Source organism: Protopterus annectens, chromosome 6.part0 (assembly GCF_019279795.1).
Source record: "Protopterus annectens isolate FY-2018-M chromosome 6.part0, PAN1.0, whole genome shotgun sequence".
NCBI lineage: Eukaryota > Metazoa > Chordata > Ceratodontiformes > Protopteridae > Protopterus > Protopterus annectens.
In genome coordinates this window covers 124781688-124804017 of record NC_056737.1, presented here as the reverse complement: position 1 = coordinate 124804017, position 22330 = coordinate 124781688, and the positions used below count along the sequence as shown (strand labels likewise).

Below are 22330 nucleotides of genomic sequence, written 5' to 3'. Positions count from 1 at the left end.
TATCCTACTTCCCAGAACTCAGTACTATGGGACTGATGGATACAGAGTGTGTCTCTCAGTGTTTGGATGGGCTGTACTTTATGACCACTTTGTTAGATTGTGTTGCTTTGGCTACTGTAGAGTGTCAGATTTGCTATACCAGTGTTTGCGTTAGCAGTCCCACAAAACAAACTGTATAGTGAGGGGACTTCACCAGACTTAGGTTTTGATCACTGATTTTGCACATGAAACATACTACTACTCCTTTATTATTGTTGCCTCCTTGCATGGCAGTCTACAGCCTCTGCCACCTTCCATGCACAGTTTACATGTGTATCAGCAACAGAGATCAGGGATGTGAGTAATGCTGATGAATCAGTTCCATTACTGTTGCATCCTAAATGCTCTATGGGCAGCCTCTAGTGTCCATTGCAGAGGATATTTTTGGATCCAGCTTCTGTAGGTTGATTATTATACAGTTATCCTGTTTTGACTGTTTACTTTTACTGTAATTCATAAAATTAATAACAAAGATGCCTGCTGTACCTACAGAGGATTACTTTTAATTAATTCACTCCTCTTACTCTTTGGTTTAACTTATTTACCCAAATGGTATACTTTCATCTTCCTGTAAAAGGCTAAGTACAGACACATAGTAACGGAGTTGTGCAGCTTTGTTGTTCATGTCCTATCAAAATATAACATGTCCAATATTGCACATATGGGTAAAGATTTACAAAGCCTGTCTAATGCTTTTTCTAGCAATATTACTCAGTGCATTATGAGGTATTGATTCAATGACCAGTCGCACTATGTTGGTAACAAGATTACAACATATAGTGGTACAGTGATCTCAGTGGAGAAAGCTGCTTTCAAATGAAAGAGTTAGAGGATTCAGCTAATGCAGATCAGCTATGCATGCTTCTCCTGGACCATCAATTGGAATCGGAATAGCACTTCACAGTGACTCAAAAAGAGCACTGTTTGGGGAGTAAATCTACAAATATCTGCACTATCATTTGACGGTGAGTACACCTCTTGTCTTTGGCAGGATTGCAGCTGTTAGTACTGCAACAGAACTGCAGCTGTTAGTACTGCAGCAAGTAAGTTCTGCAAAGCTGTGTGTGTGTGTGTGTGTGTATGTGTGTGTGTGTGTGTGTGTGTGTGTGTGTGTGTGTGTGTGTGTGTGTGTGTGTGTGTAAATGTAAGGGCCTATGCAACAGCTTTGTGTGAGCTGTAGGAAAACTAGGAACATGGTCATTTGTACCTGTGCTGTGTGTTACATTCAGAGGTTTGCTAATGAGCCCCTAAAAAGCTTTAGCTCTATGTCTCTGAGTATTTTTTTATCAATATAGCATTACTAGAGTAAGTCTATTTCATATGATAACAAGACCATATGATCAAGACCCACACAATCACAACTTGGAATGTTGAACCGGCTTCTTCTTCAGAAACCAGTATTTTTTGTGGTTGGGTATTTGCCCCTTCCCCAATGTGGAGTGATTTCACATTAGGTATATGTGTGTGTGTGTGTGTGTGTGTGTGTGTGTGTGTGTGTGTGTGTGTGTGTGTGTGTGTGTGTGTGTGTGTGCGCACGTGTGTGTGTGTGTGTGGGGGGGGGGGTATACTATCTTTTATGCTGCCAGGTTATGGAGGAAAGCTAGTTTGATGTTCCATGTTGCAATCATGTGGGTCTTGATCATATGATCTTGCAATCATAATAAATAGATCCTTACTACAGCACCTAAGTGAAGCCCTAAACTCACAATGGTGATAATGGGGATAATTCAATAAACCCTACACAGAGCAGTAGTATTCCATGTAAGAATAGAGGTAAGGCTCAAATATGGAACATGGCTGCTGAGCGATCCAGGAAACAAGGCTCCGGATGTGCATGAGTTTCCTTACACTGTGTGGACATGGAGGTGTCCGTATAATGCAAATCGCCTCTGCTGGTAGAAAACATACAAATGAGATGATTTTGTAATTCTGGAAGCAGAAAGGCATCCGTGTAGGTGCTGTGTAAGCCTCCACAATATACACTGTTACAAACCATGTACCAGAGGATAAAAAATAAACAGGGACTGTAACAGCACAAATAAAAGGTGGTATAATATCCAGAAGGCATAGAAATTGCCAAAACTATGGCCAGTGAATTAAAAAAGTAATGCAATATATTAAAAATTAAACTTTTTTTTTAATACATATGCCACATTTAAGCGGCCCACAGCAACATGCAAACATGCTATTTTGCAAGAAAAAATAAAATAGAAAGTGGAAAATATGACATTTGCAGTATAGTGGCCAGCATGCAGAGTCATACAATGGCAGGTTATAGTGGTTGCTCAGGACATAGGCCCTGGTGTAGAGCAGTATCCAGGGTATACGCAGCTAGGTGTATATAAATTAGACAAGTTTATTGAACAGCAAAATGGGCCACTGTGTCCACAGATACTAACTGTGTAAGAGGTAGGACCATGGTAGTGTAGGCAGAAGAGACAGCTGACATGAAAAGGGATTGTGTCACTGTATGTGTAAGCAGATTGGAGCTTAGCTGTGACTGTTTGCATTCAGCTATGCACAGCTAAGCGAGGTGGATGTCTGAGGCTGCTAAGCTGCGCTTAGCCCTGTGGCGTGTGTTTTAGATGGTTAAAGAAAAGCTAAGCATGACTGTGTACAGGGGAGTGTTCCTTCTGCTCAGCAATGTTTACACTAGCTCCACAGGTTTGCATAGAGCATTGTGGAGTTGAACAGTGGAAGAAATTAGGAAATAAAAGGGGAAATAGCCTGGGAAAGCCAATCAAGTCTAAATGATTGATAAGCCCTGTTTCACTCACACTGACATATTCAAACCCCTCAATAATATACCCGGCAGGTGGAATGTATCATAGTCAGCTAATCACATAGGCTGCATCTGCAGCACACCAGTTTAAAGTATGCATACACCATTCAAACTAATTTTTACAACATATTCTGCACCATTGGAGTACACACTTTGGAATTTTAACAGACAAAATGATAGGGGCTGCTGCTGCTCCTCTGCTACACCTTTATGCACTACAGGCTGAGTTCAGTGGTGATGCTGATGCTGACAATAGGCCCAGACTGAAGAGGAAAAGAGTGTTCAGGCCCAGGGTAACCTTTCAGGGGCTACATGAGCTGGAGATAGAGGAGTACAGGGTGGACAAGGAAATATTAAAGCAACTCACCGAGCCCTGCCGGCCTCACCTCAGAACCAGAGTCAACAGGGGGGGACCCATCCCAGTGGAAACAAAGGTATGTGTAACCTTAAGAATACTAGCTTCAGGAACTTCTCAAAGAACTAAATGAGGAATTAAACCCGCACATAAGGCAGCTGTTTAATCTCAGCCTTACCAAAGGATATGTGCCCAAGGAGTGGCGTATGGCAACTGTGGTCCCACTCCACAAAGGCGGTGCCTCTACGGACCCTGGTAATTACCGCCCCATAAGCTTAACAAGTCTAGTCTGCAAAGCTATGGAGAGGATCATAATGGAGCTCATAAACAAAGATATAGGGGACTTGCAGACATTGGACCCGACCCAGTTTGGCTTCGTCAAGGGAAGATCATGCCTTTTGAACTTGGTCGACTTCTTCGAAACAGTCACCAAGGCCATTGATGAGGAAAGGCAGTCCATACAGCCTACCTTGACCTTGCAAAGGCTTTCGACACAATACCCCACTCGGGTATTGTAGAAAAACTTACCAGCTTAAATGTAAACCCATATGTCACAAGATGGGTTGCAAACTGGCTTAAGGACAGAACCCACAGGGTTAGAGTTGCTGGCGCTATGTCAGACTCCAAGCCGGTCACAAGTGGTGTCCCACAGGGCTCAGTCCTTGGCCCCCTATTGTTCGGCATCTACTTCTCAGAAGTACAGGCCAACATGGGAGGACTTTGGCTGACAAAGTTTGCAGACGACTGCAAACTGGGCCATAGTGGAAAGTGCATCGGACACGGATATCCTTCAGAAGGGACTCACAGAAACAGATAGCTGGTGCCAGAGCCATGGCCTGAAGTTAAACACCAAAAAATGTATAGTCATACCATTCGGGAAAAACAAGGTAACCCCAAGCTACCATATAGGTGGCAATCCACTAAGCACAGAAGAGGTTATCAGGGACCTGGGGACCCAGGTTGACAGTGGCCTTTCTTTTGACACTCACGTTGCTAAAGTGGTTAGAAAGACCTTCTACATTGCCCACCTGATCATGAAGGGATTCACATCCAGATCTAGTGAGGTCATTGTTCCCTTGTACTCTTCACTTATCAAACCAATGTTCGAGTACAATGCCCCATTCAGGATGTATCTCACCCGACATTTGCAGCAATTGGAGAGACCCCAAACGTTCCTCACCAAAAGGATAAAGGGACACCAAAATATGTCATATGCTGCCAGATTGAAGAAACTCCAGCTCTATTCAGTCGCATACCATCTGCTCAGAGGTGACATGTGCCTGACATACAAGGCCATGTCCAACCTGGAATTAATGGACATACTCCACCTCAAAAAATCCAAATCCACCAAAACCACTAGAGCAAGCGACTTAAACCTTAGCACGGATATAAATAGGACATGCTGGAGGGATAGATTTATCACTCAGAGACTCCCTATGCTGTGGAATAAAATCCCGGTCCATGTGAGGCAGAGCACCTCGCTGGCTCTGTTCAAGAGAAATCTTGACCTGTGGATGGGGGATCGTAGGTTTACCCCGGGAATCATCTCTGTGTCACTGCTGGACAGAGGCACAACAAACTAATGGGCACAGTATTTTTTCATATAAGGGGTGGCGTAAGCCACAAAAATTTGGGCTAGGCTTATAAATGCCTTAGGGCAGATAGCCTAGTATAAACCTATGAACCTATGAACCTATGAACTACTGGGGATATCATGGGCATTTCACAGGCATCCGCATCCAGGGTACTCCACCATTTCCTGGATGACATGCTAACACATGCCAGTGAGTACATTTATTTCCCCCCAACACCTCTGAGGTGAGGACCAGCAATATGCATCTCTTCCACTGTGTAGCACACTACCCAGAAGTACTGGGTGCCATAGGCTGCACTCATGTGCATATCAAAGCACCACTCAGTAAGGAGGGTAGCGTCTATGTCAACCGCAAAGGGTATCACTCCATCAACTGCCAGGTCGTGTGCAATGCCAGGGCATTATCATCAATGTGTGCGCTGGCAGCCCTGGCAGTTATCATGACACTCACATCTGGCATGCATCACAGCTCTACCAGGCTTTGTCAGGGCACATCCCATATGTCCATCTAGTGGGGGATGCTGGTTATGCACTGGAACCATAGATGATGGCACCCATCAGAAAAGCACACACACCAACTGAAGAATGTCATAATGATGCACACACACAAACTAGGAACATTGTAGGGCGTGTGTTTGGTTTGCTCAAGTCACAGTTTTGCTGCCTTGACATATCTGGTGGAGCCCTGCAGTACTCTCCAGCCACATGTGCACACATGTTCATAGTATCTGCCGTGCTACACAATATGATCCTGTGGAAACAGCTGTAGCAGGAACATCACAGGGAAGTGACAAACAGCCCCCCCCCCACCATTGCCAAGGTCCCCAGAGGCACAGGGAGACTCAGAAGAGGAACCCCCTGAGCCTGTCCCTTTAGGCAGACATAGGCATGCCCAGTACACCCTGGCCTTGGCAAAGAGGCAATGTATAGCACACACACTGACACCCTAGGGACACAGGAAATGACACCTCACTCCAACACATACACACAAAAATGATAAAATGGATGCCAGCTATATCAGACTACCTATACCTTACCATGTATATGCTGTGTACTGCAGGCATCTGACAGAGTCAGCCTTGAAGCACTGTTCTCTCAACTGCTGCTGACACAATGTAAGTCACTATTCTTAACAATAAATGAATAGGGTAGAAGACTGTGGTAGCATATGCATGGTATTGCTGCATGTATGCATGGGAATGGAGTGGGTTGCCAGAATAGCAGAAAACAATGGACAGCTATGTGGAACAACAGGAACTATCTCCCAAATACTGGCTGCCCCACAATATGCAGAAAGCCCCAAGCCAGCAAAATGCACTGATCTATGTGAGGGACTTACAAACAGGAGGGTCATAGGACAAATGCATGGTTGTCAATGTTGGAGTCCCATACATATCTCTAAACCTCTTACAGCAAGAAATTTGTACAAAGCATAAAGAAATGTGGGGCAAAGGCCCCAAAACAGGGACAAGTCTTAAATATTTCTCTTACAAGCATAGAAAGTTGATAGAATAACAGGTGTTGCAGTAGCATGAATTCTCTGAAGGGCAAGACATCTGAAGCTCAAACATCTGTCATTACTTTCTAACTTCAGTCTTTAATGATATGACATGGATTTTCCACACTACCACAATTTTATGAAAAATGGACCCAAAATATGAGGCAAACATCTAGGCAGTCTGTGAAAATGTATACAGTTTAGAGGTATGCCCCCTCCACCCCAACACACCCGTGTACACATAGAGCTACAATGACATTTAAGTTTGTAAGGTAGTAGCAGCAGACCAAGGGATGTCACAATCAACTTGATAACTTGTTTCATTTCTACAATATGCAGAGGTCAATGTGCTATGTATGTTTGTGGTTAATAGCATCAGGAAGTAGACAGCACTTATTGGTGGCTGTTGTGACTTAGTGGTCTAAGTACGGTACTGTGGTTGATAGGGTCCATGGTTCGAGACTGGCCGTGCCACCAATTTTACATGTCAGTTACACTACGATAAGAGTTGTACACACTGTCCAGAAGTCAATATTTGTTACTGCAGGAAAGCTGGATATTGCAGGGACAGGGGGGGGCCACACATATGGACAGAACACAGCTCTGAGTAACCTACACAGTGCCTAGTACAACAGCAGGTTGTGACAAGTCACCCTAGTGACAGGATATAAAGGCTGCCATGTTACTATGTCAGTACTGACAACAAGTCAGTGGGCACCATTCATACCCCTGGAATGACAGGGTTTCACAGAATGTCCACACATATGCCTCACATATCTGCTCTGCTTGTCATAAGATTGCATTTGCCTGGCAAACTATTTGCAAACCATTAAAGAGTGATGTGAAAACATCAATGACAGACAATTGAGATGAAGATGTCATACTCATAAGAAAATGCAAGCTAATACAAAACCGTTCTACCAACTGTCTACATTTGGAAGATCAATATTAAGACCCTATGTCCATGTCTGGGTCTGTGTCTGACTGTTATATATGGGCCTTTCCAGATGTCTGTCTGTAAGAGTTTGAGACTTATAGCCAACATGTTGCCTTATAATAACAGTGCAACCCTAACCGTCTGAGTATCACAGCAGATGTAGGGGTGCAATGATGGACAACCTGCTAAATAGGTACAGTCAGAGGTGTGAAGTCTGTTACCCAGTGTGTGATGTTGCAACTTTTACCCCACTCACACCATAACTACAAATACATAACAACAGCAACTGTGGACAAAGGCTATAACTGGACTATATAAAGACAAAGAGACACATATAAGGGGAAGGGGAACCACTAGCCAGACAGACATAGAATGTGCACACTAGAACAATTTCTGCCATAAAATAGTTGCCTGCAGTGCATGAAGTCAGTAAACAAATGTCTGTCAGTAGTTCCTCACATTATGCTATACTGATCTGCCACTGGCATACCAGGAAATCACAGTACTATGTACAATATACCACACATATTATGGAAGACTCTGCTCAGTCCAATGCACTCTGTACCCACCCCAGGATATGACTCAGTTATTAAGGATAGCACACAGCCAGGAAATCCCTCAGCCAGTATATCAATGAGGTGCTGGACTGTTTACACAGGTTCATCAGTCAATCGACTGTAGCACACAAAATCCTGGACTGGGGTACAGGTAGCTCTGGATTAGAGTCCCACTGTTACTATTGAAGGTCATACTAGGCATGCTCCTATACTTAGAGAATTACAGCCCATGTCAAAACTCACATCTGAATATAGAACGGTGTTGTCCATATATGCCTTTGCATACACACAGCTATGTACACCTTAACTTTCTCTTACCACCTCCATCAGACAGGATTACCTTCATCTATCTGTATGTGGCACATATAAGATATATCTGCATCTGATGAGTGCCATATACATACATATATATAGATACAATACACAAATATAACAAGCATAGACAGGCAGACACAGGGGAGAGAGACAGATAGAGACAGAGAGAGAAAGAGAGAGAAAGAGACAGAGGGATATATAAAGAGAGATAACCTGAAAGGCATACAGTGAAGTACTGCTGCAGCCATTTACACACCAATTGTAACCACTGGTGCATGCAAGTATGAAGGTGAGCTCCATTGTGTAATAGTAGTGAGGTAGGGGCTGTAATCTCACATCACCTACCTTGTGTGTGTGTGTGTGTGTGTGTGTGTGTGTGTGTGTGTGTGTGTGTGTGTGTGTGTGTGTGTCTGTTTCAGTATCTATTACATTTACAGCAGAATACACATGCCCAACAGGTCTATGTCTGTGTAACACTCACCCATTTTATGGCCCTAATAGTAGTGTCATCTACAACAGTGGCCTACCTGTCAGCAGTTACTGATGTCATCCACCCCAACAGCAATGTCAGACACTCTTTATGTAAATAAGCCTTGTGGCACTCATGATAAGTGCATAGCACAATAGTGTAGACAGATAGGTAGTGGTTCTAATCCCAAAAATGGCAAGTCAGTGTGTGCTTATGGATATACCCTTGTGGCTGTCTGTATTTGCTGTCTATGTGTGGGCAATGACCATGCATTTTAAAGCTTGTTCCACTCTGTTAATCCACAAGTGCACTACTCTACCAGGCGTGTACATGCCATCCACCTTAGAAGCAACGTTGGACACTCTTCAACTATCCAAGCTCTGTGATGCATGCGATAAGTATGTAGCATTATAGTACATACAACTCGTTAGGTAGGAATTCTAATCTCAGCACTGACAACTGTGTGTGTGTGTGTGTGTGTGTGTGTGTGTGTGTGTGTGTGTGTGTGTGTGTGTGTGTGTGTGTGTGTGTGTGTGTGTGTGTGTGTGTGTGTGTGTGTGTGTGTGTGTGTGTGTGTAGATTAAACCATTTTGAGGCCTGTTTCACCCAGTAAACCCTCATTGCCCTACTTTACAAGGCCTGCTGATGTCAGTCACCTTGAAAATGCTGTTGGACACTCCCCAGCCATAGGATCTGTGCACATGCAGTAAGTAAGTAGCACTATAGTACATACCACTAGAGGGGTAGAGCTTCTAATCTCAGCACTGCCAACTGTGTATGTGTTTGTAGGTCAAACATTTTGAGGCCTGTTCCACTCTGTAAAACCCCCATTGGCCTACATTACAAGGCCTGCAGATGTCATTCACCTTAGAAGCACCGTTGGACACTCCTCAGCTGTATAACCTCTGTATCAGATGCAATAAGTACATAGCACTATAGTACATTAAACTAGATAGATACGGGTTCTAATCTCAGAACTGCTGTCTGTGGATTTTAAACCATTTTGAGGCCTGTTCCATCCAGTGGAAAAAAACACTGCTCTACTTTACAAGGCCTGCTGATGTAATTCACCTTAAAAGCACCGTTAGACACTCTTCTGCTGTATGAGCTCTGTGGCACATGTAGTAAGTATGTAGGGATCTATATTACAATGTTGAAAATAAAAAGAGTGAACCCGCTTTTATCGAACACTAAAAACAGAAAGCAGTAAATGTCAAACACATGGAACAGCAATTTTTTCCCAGGGAAGAAAAATCACTGCTCCTCAAAAAAAAAAAATTCAAACACAAAATAAAGTGGGTGGGGCTTCACTTTCCACCCCCCACACCCCCTCTACTTACATATACCAACTTCAAGCTTGCACCACAGTGGAGGGAATGGCACACTCCTGAAAATGGCCCAGCGATTTATTTCACTGAGAAAAACATTGCTGTTCTGTGTGTTCGGCATTCAGTGCTTTCCACTTTTAGTGTTCGATAAAAGAGCATTTGCTCTTTTTATTGTTCAACATTGTAATATAGACCCAGCATGTAGCACTATATTACATACAACTAGAGAGGTAGGGCTTCTAATCTCAGTACTGCCAGCTGTGTGTGTGTTTGTAGGTTAAACCATTTTGAGGCCTGTTCCACCCATTGCCCTACTTTACAGGGCCTGCTGATGTCATCCACCCTAGATACAGCATTGGATGCTTTCCAGGCATCATGTAAGCACTGTGGTGCATGCGATAAATGCATAGCACTATAGTACATACAACTAGATAGGTAAGGGTTCTAATTTCAGGAGTGCCAACTGTGTGTGTGTATTGGTTAGTTATACCATTTTAAGGCTTGTTCTGTCCTGCTGACCCTCCATTGCATTAATTGACAGGGCCTGTTGATGTCATCAGCCTTCGATGCACTGTTTCACACTATGCAGGCCATATGTCTCAACTGTATACAGTTTTGCAGAATGTCCAGATGATTGCCTCTTATATTTTGTCTGTGTGTCATAAAAGTATGGTTTCCTGGCCAGTCATTGGCAAAGCATTAAGAGCTGAAGTCAGGCAATAATGACAGACATCCTAGTGTCAGACTTCATACCCTTCACAAAAGTAATGGTAATATGAAGCAGGTCCCTGTATCAGTTATCTATGTTTGTAAGGGCAATATGCAAAACCTCTCCCTATTTTTGGGCCTGTAACACCCCATTACTGAAGACTTTGTCCACATGTATTGTTCTAACAGGTCGAGAGGTATGCCCCACGCATATCAGCTCCATGGCATATTCATTAAGGACCTAACACTATACTACATACATCTAGATAGGTGGGGTTGTAATCTCAATAGTAGTGACTGTCTGAGTGTGTGTCTGTGTATGCATATCCTCTGTAGCAACGTCTGTAGCTGTCTTGCCTGCCTATACCACTTTGTGTGCCTGTGCCACCCTGTTAACTCCAGAATAGTAGTGGCAGACACTGCAAAACAGTATAACCTCTGTAGTTCATGCACTATATATATATTGTGATATCTTATGTATAACTAGCCATGTAGGGGATCTACTATCAAAAAAGGTTGTTCATGAGTGTGTGTGTGTGTGTGTGTGTGTGTGTGTGTGTGTGTGTGTGTGTGTGTGTGTGTGTGTGTGTGTGTGTGTGTATACACATGTATATCCTCTTATAGCAGTGTGCTTGTAAGTTCACATGTATATTCTCTTATAGCAGTGTGCTTGTGTTATTGCCACAAACATACCTTTCGAACCTTTACAGAAAGACATTGGAGAAAGGCATACAGAAAATTGGTACAAACTCCACATATTAGGGTCAGTATTTAAATATTGTGCTAACAAACATAGATAGAAGATAGCATAACAGGTTTTGCATTCACATGCATTTTCTGAAGGGTATGAAATCTGACAGGCAGATATCTGTCAGTACTGTGTAATGTCAGCCTTTAATGAATTCATACAATATTGGCAAAAAATCACAATGTTATGCTAAATGGAACAAAAATATGTGGCAAACATCAGGACATTCTGAAGACATCTGTAGAGGTGGGGGGTTTGGCCACCACCTGTCCCATCCTGCAGGTTGCAGTCCATGTCACTGACTATTTAAGTGGTACAGTTTGAAATATTTTCTGCTAAAAAACCTCAGCTTTGGCCGGCTAAGTTCTAGCTGTATTCAGCTGGACGTATAAGAGAATTTAAGTACCTTTTATCTGCACTTTTTTCAAATAATACGGTATTTAAATTGATTTAATTGTGTTGCATGAATATTAACTCAAGTGGAAGTTTTGACTCTGTTCTTCAGTTAGTGCTTGCTTGAATTTTATTGTCTGTTAGTAATTGCAGGTGTGGGGATAGCCACATTTTTTGATTTCCTGTCAATGACTATTTAAGTGGTACATTTTGAAATATTTTCTGCTAAAAACCTCAGCTTTGACCAGCTAAGATCTATCTGTATTCAAATGGATGTATAAGAGAATTTAAGTACCTTTTATCTGCACTTTTTTCAAATAATACAGCATTTTAATTGATTTAATTGTGTTGCATGAATATTAACTCAAGTGGAAGTGTTGACTCTGTTCTTCAGTTAGTTCCCCACCCACCCTCTCTTTCTGTTTTGGTGTTAATCTTAATGGCTTTGAAACTGCCTGCCCCTCTTGTAAATTTGTGCTTGGATACTCCTCCTGGGCCCATCTCATTTGCTCACTCAACTGAGAGCAGTGAGATCATATTCTGATTTCAGGCACTCCTACTGTGTACAAAGAGAGCATCTGGGAAAGAGAACAAAAAAATAAAATTTTAAGCTTGTTTCCTGCCTTTCCTGTTAAGTGGGCTAGACTGTAGGCTTCTGAGCCCCCAAGCCCTTCTGTGTTGGAGGGAAGCCTTCTAGCTTAGTTTTGTTTCTTATAACTAGCTAGTTTTCTAGTTTCAGCACTCAAATCTGTTTATTTGAACTCAGCAATTGCTCAGAACTCATTGTAACCACTACATAAGCTGTAAATTACTACAGCACTTAAATTTCCTCACTTGTCTAGAGGAAATCAGCTTTTAGTACTTAATACATAAGCACCTATCCAGGCATGTCTAAGGGTCAGCTCCCAGTGATTTCTCCTGTCTACCTGATGAATCTGGACATCTTGGGGCAATGCAGCAATTGCCTCATGTACACAGACAACCCTCTCCTCCTACCACCCAACACTACAACCTGTGAGAGATGCACTTATATAGCCAAACTGGAAGCAAAGCTCTCTTCACCCAAGACTGGACTAGACAGACAAGAGGAGACGGTAAACACTTGCACCACACCACACTCATCACATAGTCTCTCAAAACCTACACCACCAAAACACACACATAGAAACACAAAACACAAACCTACATTTGCGGAGGCTCTCATTAAAAATCTGCCCAAGCATCAGGGACATCCAAAGAATAAACACAAGCAAACTCCACCCCCCAACACAACCCAAATGACACATAGCCCACAAACTCAGTGTGCCACTCAACCACAGCCCATAAGGCATAACAACGTACCCAACACTCTAGTCATAGGTGACTCTATAGTCAGGCATACTGATGCTCCACTCACTAGACTAAACAAGGAGAAGGTTACTGTCAGCTGCCTGTCAGGTGCCAGGCTCCACCACATAAGGCATGCACTCAGGTCACTCCACAATAAGTACAAATATGAGACTGTCATTGTCTATGTTGGTGTGAATGACCTGAGACGTACCTGCCTGGACTACATGAAAAGAGACACGGAGGAGCTCTCCGATCTTGTATCCCAGGCAGGTATGACCCTAATCCTGAGTAGCATCCTGCCATCACCTAGAATGATACCACAGTACAAGGACAAAATGATTGACTTCAACAATTGGCTATGCTTCTGGTGTCATTCTAAGGGGATCCAGTATCTGTCTGCCTGGGACGACATGATCGACAGACCACGATGCTTTGCCAGAGATGGCCTGCACCTGTTACCCTTAGGATTCCAGATACTGGATAAGGCTCTTGCCACCCCTATAGTGCCTTTTTAGGCAAGGTTCAAATGACAAATTCACCACCATAACAGGTACAAGCAAGCAAAATCTGAGGGTAATTCTACTCAATGCTAGAAGTCTAAACCTCAAAATGCACTCACTCGAGGCACTCCTTCAAATGGAGAATATTGACATCTGTGCAGTGACAGAGACCTGGTTCAAAGCTCCAGAGAGCACCCCTGCATTACTAGGCTACAATTCATACCATACCTTTCAGCCACCTAACCCAGAATGAAGCGCTAAAGGCGGAGGCGTGTCCATATTCGTTAAGGATATCCACTCCTCCAGGCTAGTTGCACAGCATAATGCATCCGAGATTATCCAAGTATAGCTAACTCTGGACAAGACCACAATCCAAATTGTAGCTTGCTACAGACCCCCCACCATGCCCCAGGATTCCCACTCCTCATTTCTTGATACACTGGAAAGTATTAGGGTACAATCCAACACCCTAATAATGGGTGATTTCAACTACCCCACCATTAACTGGGAAAACTACTCATGTACCAACTCTTTTGCTCAACGTTTTCTAGAATTCATAAATTCCAATGCCTTGGATCAACTTATTCACACCCCCACCAGGGGCAGCAATATCCTACACCTGGTCATTAGCAACATGGGAAACTGGTGTTCCACACCAGAGGTCAATTCCTCGTTGGTCAGATCCGACCACAAGCTAATCAGCCTAGACATCCACATCCCACCCCCAACCCCAATTAGGGAAACCATCATAAAAAACTTCTCCAAAGCCAACTTTACACTTCTTAAGACAGAAGTGGCAAACTACATGACACCCATGCAGGCGGACAATAGAGGTATGACTGCTGAATTCTACACAAATGCACTTTATAAGCACTTACACGAGTGCATGGATCATGCTATCCCTAATAGAACCAAGATGTTATCTTCCAAAAAAAGGACGCCAATCTGGTGGTCCTCTGCCATAAACAAACTCTACAACAGAAGAAAGAAACTGTTGCAAAAAAAGAGTACAATCCCATGACTGGAGGAACTCCCTGATCAACCTCAGTAAGAAGCTGAGATCCCTCATAAAATCCTCCAAAGCTAGTTATGAAAACAAAATTGCCACTGACTCTAAAGACAACCACAAAGCATTGTATAGCTATGTCAAGAATTTCAATGGGAACACTCAGATCTGCTCTGAGTTACAGCACAATGGCACTAAATATACAGAACCAACTGATATTGCCAACATCCTAGCAGATAGGTTCAGTGCTAACTTTACCCCCCTCTCACCCCCTAGAAGGCCCATCTCTATACCAGAAGAATGCAAAGTTCCTATAATCACGGCTGCACAGGTAAAAAACACACTCTCCAAAGCCAAGAACACAGCATCCATGGGACCTGACAATATCCCAGGCTGCGTTCTACATGAACTACAGAATGACCTGGCACCCTACCTAAGTACCATTTTCAGTCATAGCCTCACCTCAGGCTTTGTACCCACTGAATGGTGCACTGCAACGCTTATCCCACTCCACAAAGGGGGAGCCACAATGGACCCCGGGAACTACAGCCCCATAAGCCTGATGAGCCTGGACTGCAAGGCCATGGAACGTATCATCATGGAACTCATAAACAAAGACATTGGTAATCTCCAAACTCTGGATCCTACCCAGTTTGGATTTGTAAAAGGCAGATCATGTCTCCTAAACCTGATTGACTTCTTTGAAGCAGTCACCAAAGCCATAGATTAGGGTAAAATGGTTCACACAGCTTATCTAGATCTCGCCAAGGCTTTCAACACCATCCCCCACTCTGGAATTATAGATAAGCTCACTAAACTAGGTATAAATCCCTATGTCACAAGATGGGTTGCCAACTGGCTCATGGACAAAACCCACAATTTGAAAGTAGCGGATTCCAAATCCGACTTCAGACCAGTCACAAGTGGAGTACCACAGGGTTCAGTCCTGGGTCCTCTCCTGTTTGGTATCTACTTCTCTGAAGTGCAGGCTAACACAGGAGGTCTTTGGCTAACAAAGTTTGCAGATAACTGCAAACTAGGAGCCATAATCGAAACTCCCAGCGATGTGGACAAACTACAAAAGGGCCTCACTGAGACAGATATCTGGTGTCAAAGCCATGGCCTGAAGCTCAATGCCAAAAAGTGTATTGTCATCCCCTTTGGTAAACACTCTGTACCCATGAACTACCACATAGCTGGTAGTCTACTTAATGCTGAAAATGTGATAAGAGACCTTGGGACACAGGTGGACAGTAGTCTCTCCTTTGATAATCACATCGCCACAGTGGTCAGGAAATCCTTCTACATGGCTCATCTCATCACAAAAGGATTCTCATCCAGAAAAAAAGACGTCATTGTTCCCCTCTACTCATCACTCATTAGACCCATTATAGAGTACAATGCCCCTTTTGGTATGTACCTCACAAGACATCTACAAAAACTGGAAAGACCACAGAAATAACTCACAAAGAGGATTACTGGCCTCAAACAGATGCCCTACACAGACCGTCTCAAAAAACTACAGCTTTACTCCATCGCATATCGCCTACTCAGGGGCGATCTCTGCCTAACATACAAAGCTATGTCAAACCCAGAGCTGTTGGGCATGCTCCACTTAAAGAAATCCCAATCCCTCCGAGCTACATGCTCTAGCGACCTAAACCTTGTCACCACAATAAACAGAGCATGCTGGAGGGATAGATTCCTGTCCCAGAGACTTCCCATACTCTGGAACAGACTACCTATCTATGTCAAACAGAGCTCCTCATTAGCACTCTTCATGAAAAATCTTGATGATTGGATGGGAAATGGGAAATTTTCCCCAGGGATCACTTCTGTGGCTCTGCTCGACAGGGGCACAGGAAAATAATTTTCTTGGGTGGCAAAAGCCAGGGTACATTTTTTAGCTAGGCTTATATAGGCCCTAGGGCCAATAGCCTAGTACCTACCTATGAACCTATGAACCTATGTTTACCCAGGTGAGACCTGTGACAATGATACAAACAATACAGAGGTCCCCAGAGTGTAGGACAACAAACATATTCTAAGGTTGTCTACTACCTGCATAAAGCAGTTACTTCACATCAGAAGCACCTTACTTGTATGCAAAATAGCATAACCTATGGTGATGTGACACAAAGAAGCAGTCATATGGGCAAACAAAGGGAAGATCTATCTGGTGCACTTGCCATTGGTTATGGTATGTCCTGCCAAGTGTCACAATACTACAAAACATGTCCCACGTTCCACATTTGATAGTGGCAACCGTACCCTGTGTTGCCTATGTGTGTGCAATATGTAGACATGTGTATGCCCTGTGAGTACTTCTACCCACAATGACCCACCTGTATGAAGGCATGAATGCAAACTGCCACCTGCCACATATGTAGGTACTGCCTAAAGCTGTGGCAACTGTGAGTAGTGCGCTGTCTGTCATTGACCCACAAACCGATGTTAACATGCTGCAGTGGGGTCATACAACAGGTATGGAATAGTGGCCAGGTCCTGGCCTCAAAGCAAATGCAGAAAACAGTACCATTGGACCATATGGTGAGTACATGGGCCCACTATTTCCCACATCAACGATAACCCCATACACACACAAACTGCGTTGATAGACCTGGCTACTCAGGTTGATAACACTGTTGCATTCACCCATGAAGTAGCGAGAGTGGTCAGAAAAGGCTTGGATGTGGTTCAGCACATAGGTAAATGGGCTGCATCCAGACAAAAGGTGGACATTACCTCTGTATAGTCCTCAGTCATTACAACAATACATTAGCAACATGACTGGGCTGGTATGTACCTATGCAGACATCTGCACCAAATGGAAAGGCTATGTTAACACCCACAAAGGTTATCCATGGCCTTCAACACCTGTGTCATGCAGACAGCCTCAAATCAGTACTGCCTCACTTGTTATTGGTCATGTTGTCCACAGGTGGGCTGTGGCATGCCTACATGACAATATTGTGCTCAGCCCTTAAACAGCTACCTCATACATGTCAGTATAACTCTACATGCATTACTGGCATGACAGGCTTGAATTACATATGACACAGCAAAAAAAAAAAAAAAAAAACAGCTGGAGAGACAGCTTTGTCTCCCAGAGGCTACCCTGTGTCAGGAAAGCACTCCCCAAAAATGTCAGAGTGGCATGCAGAACCTCATCAACTGCATTAAGGTTGAGTGGATGTAAAAAAAAAAATCGGTCCCAGGTGCCCAAAGTGCATCACGCAATGGCAGAGGCAATAGATGCTAATAGATGAGTCTGCTGGAGATAGAGTACTGGATAGGCTTGCAAAGGACCTAGGGCCAGTACTGTAGTAATCTCCTCTGTACATATGAACCTGTGACCCTATGGAATTCCCAGGTGACATGTAGCAAGAGCAGCATGCTGTGTCAAGGGATATGGATGCAAGGTACGCTGTCTGCCCCCAGTTTTCCCTCACACACAGTTCCATGCATACACACCTAGGTAAACATGGACACATACAGCCATACCTTGCTGATGAAAAGGTCTCTGTGTTGCCACTCTGCCATCCTCAGCTACCGTAATGGCAGCAGCCCACCATGAGTTAGACACACTGACACCTGGAACAGAAAAGAATAAGGTCTGTGAGCAACAGTCAGCAGTACCAACAGCAATAAAGCATCATGGCACAAAGGTACATACACTTTGATGCGTATGCATGACAATTGCTAGCAGACAGCACCTTACTGGCCATAACACTACTGCACCACACAATGCCATTACCAGTACTATATTCACCCTGTGCAACAGTCACATATTAGCAAGTCCCTGCATCAATGGTATGGATAACAGGGATGTGATACAGGTATCATCACATGCACAGGGTGAGTTATGGGTTGGCAAAGGCCTAGGCTGTGCCATACAGTTGACAGGTGTTAGTGTCTGGAGGTGTGCTGGTCAGCTGGGCCAAGGAGAGGAGCTGTGTGCATCTGTCAGTGACCTGCATGTGACAGTCATGTGTAAGTGTGTGCATGCACACAGTCAAGCCATGTGCTAACCTTACAAGAGGGTATGTTGGACAGCCAAGGACTATACATGGCAGAATGCACAGTTCACCATCTCTGGCATGAACATAGGAGCTGGTTCTACCAGGTGTGGTTATGGCAACACCATGCCCAAGTCCAGATGCAGTACTACTTCCTGACTGTGACTAGTGTCTGCTGGGTCTGTGACCCCCACAGGACCACCTAGGATTATGCTCCCCGTGGCCTGTCATGTTGTGCTGTGGACAGCACCCTCCCATCAGTAGTGCTGGTGGTTTCTCTGGTAGCTTTTCTGGTAGCTCTCTGGCTATGGCTAGTGTCTACAGTCACAGATGTCATAGTCCCCACACTCTCTCTTCGATGCCACCACCATCTGACTGCACAATATCTGTGGCTGCTGGGGACTGGGTATTTGTGGGCATACTGACCATGTGTGGGGACACTGGGGCTGGAAGTATGATGTCAACCAATGGGAGAGATCCAGCCCCCAACAACCCCACCTGTGCCTTACAATAGCCACCATCATCATCAGAGTCTGATGACACACTGATATCAGGTTGTGAGAGGGGCACACTCCAATCCCCATGGTCACCTGTGAGGGGAAGACAGTATGACTACATGAGCACACACACACACACATACACATACACACACACACACACACACACACACACACACACACACACACGTGACACAAAAGCATTATACACACCACATGTTCTGATGGCATGCACAACACACAATCAGACCACAACAGACACACTCTGGACAGGCCCTGAACAACATGCAGTGCAGCTACGTGCAGTTAATGTTGGTAGTACTATACACCTGTGAGATACATGACAAGTCAGAGTATGGAATGGACCTTCACCTAACACAGTGGTTCCCAAACTTTTTCATTTCTCGGCTCCTTTGTTGAATCCAGGTTTTCCCAAGGCACCCCCCCATCAAATTTTAACAAGTATACTTTGTGAAATAATATATATATTTTTTTAATTAAAAGGGTTAGGAGACTATTGGATGGCAGACTAAATTCACCCAGGGGGGTTGCACCTATGTCTCTAGTCTGTGCTGATCATAGACCATCTAACCAAGGTCATTTAGGGAACACAGCTATGACCTAGCCAGGCTTGTAAAGGCCCAGGGCCATTAGCCTACTAACCTCCTATGAACCTATAGGATGCACAAGAAGCAAGTCCCATGGATTTCCATCCATATGCCACCCTCAATACAATTTATGCAATCTATTCCCACTCACAGGGATGTACTGAAATATTAAAGTCTGCCTTATTGAAATGCAGTACCAAAACATCATTTTTTTAAAATTACATTCTATGTTTCATTTTAATTTCCTCAGGTAATGAATGTATTTAATGTAAGTAGGTATGACATTCCTTTACTCATGCTACCTGAAAATTTCCTGATCCACCCTTTTACTCTAAGTATTTTGTAAATATTGTGTTACTATAATGTGCTGATACAATACTGCAAACTTAACAGCACTCTGCAGATGTTACTAATTGCAAAGCTCATGTATTTGTAAGGGGGGCTGCAAACTCTTAGTCCCCAAACTGGTAGTAAAATAGCTACTTCATACTGATAAGTACAGCTGAATTAAAAGGGAGCTGCAGCCCCCCCTACACACACACACACTTACAGATTAATTTTAATCAGGTCAGAGTTGTGCAGCAAGCAACAGAGTAATTTAACGTTCCCAACACATCAAATGTCAAAGATGTACAGCAAGCAACATAGTAAGCAACATGTGCCACTGCATTTTGCAGTGTTATAATTTGCGACTGTGTGTATGTGACATGAGGACATCAGTATGTATTACAGTCATTTAGCTATAAATACCATATACAAGTAAAACTTTGGGGTGTGCAAAACATAACTTCATAAAAGAGAAAATATGCACACAGCTTGTTGAAAGAGCAGGAAGGACGAGTGCTTAAAATGTTTGTCTGTAAATATGCTATGTGGCCAGCAAGGTTTTCACTTACAAAGATGGTAAGAGACTTCAAGGTTCACTAAGGGATGACTGCACTAAACAGGGTCACTCGTCTATATGGGCATTATCACTGAGGCATTTGTAAATATTATGATTCATTCATGGTGAGGTTGTCGTCACTTAATTAGGAAAATGTCACCCGCTTAACCTATGGCTAAAATCTGATTCAAAGTCAAAGGCCGCTCACTGACTCCTGTTTGCTCATTACCATCATTTCAGATCCAAACTCTTGGAAGGCTGAAAGTTTTATTCACCATACTCGCCATCATCCAACAGCCTTTCCATTTCCAGCAGCACCTCATCATTAAAATCATCCATGATTTCGCAAATTTAAAATCAGTCTCCCAAAAGTTTTTAAAAAATCCTTTTTCCCAAAGTATCCCAAGACAATACTTATAATCTCTACTGCAGTCATTTAAAGCTGGGAGTGGACCTTGGCATTTGCCTCCCGAAACTATATACTGAAGACAACGCAAAAAGAACAAATTTTTGTCTGCATACCAACTCCCCTTCACGAATCCAGCAACTTCTACAATAAACAAGACAACTCTCCACTTATAAAAATGCATAAAATTACAGTTTTCTAATGCATCAGGGATTCCTCAGTCCTGGACCCAAATTAAAAACATCTGTAATAAACTTCATAGAAAAAGGCTGAAGAAGTGGCCAATCTACTCTATGAAGGAAAGGACGGGCAAGAAAAGGGCATGAAGTGTTGAATGACTAGGCAAACATTCATTTTGGAGGCATTAGAATACATAGTTTGATTGGCAGATAAAATGCTTTAAAGGACGTGAAGATAACCTGACTAAATATGGAAAGTAATGTAGGGTTTGGTAATGAATTCAGATAACTCCCTAGTAGCCAGTTAGACATCCATTTTAACACACAAGGGTCTTTTTGAAACACATGTAGTGAAATTATTATTTAATATGGAGGATAGTGCCAAATGTTTTTGTCAAATCAAGATGGGCTGACTTTTTTAATATTGCTTTCTCTCTCTCTCTCTCTCTCTCTCTCTCTCTCTCTCTCTCTCTCTCTCTCTCTCTTATTTTTTGTTTAAAAAGTAACATAATAACAGTTGTTGCATTAAGGTTCCCTTTCTGAAGAATAAGAAATCTGAAAAGTCAAAATATCTGTCGATATCTAGCTGCTGTAATCCTCAAAGATTTTCTAGATCACAAATATTCTGAAGGATAGACCAAAATACGATGCAAATCACCGGCTTTCCATTCTGAATAATCAAAGATGTCTGGGAGCTGAGGAGAGCTGCTTTTTCTAACAGATGTTTAATGACAGGCACTACTTATGTTAGTTTTGTTGTCTAGCTAAACAAACCCACTACTGGAGTCTTACCTTGTAAGTGAACCACTGGGGCTTCAGAATGAGCCTGATGCTAGTGTAGTAGGAGATCTGAACTCCATACTGTACACTGCTTCCCTATATAAGGCAGAACTTAACTTGCTAGTCTAAGATTTGTAAATTAGTCAATATAAGGGACGGTGAAGTCTAGCGCCATCAGGAAACCCTGCTTACGGGGTACTGCCAGAAGCAGCAGGATCAGTTAAAGAACTGCAGCAGCAGTGAGCACTAATTGATCACCCCTAGTCCGCATCTGCAGCTATTCCTGTTGTTGCTGTCCTTCTACCTGCTCACAGAGCACAAGCAGCATTTGAGGTGGACAGTATATTGGGATTGTTAATAATTCTGCAGGAGTTTTTAATCAGCTAAGGAAGCCTACAAA

The 22330-nt window shown here is 43.2% G+C and overlaps 1 long non-coding RNA gene across 1 annotated transcript; it reads right to left on the bottom strand.

Moving 5' to 3' along the window:
* Window positions 1–1008: 1008 nt before the first annotated feature.
* Window positions 1009–20924, bottom strand: LOC122804052. Its single transcript, XR_006365155.1, has 3 exons — window positions 20841–20924; window positions 1055–1058; window positions 1009–1021 (listed from the first exon to the last, which is right to left on the bottom strand). It is a non-coding gene; the product is annotated as an uncharacterized LOC122804052 (long non-coding RNA).
* Window positions 20925–22330: the final 1406 nt, after the last annotated feature.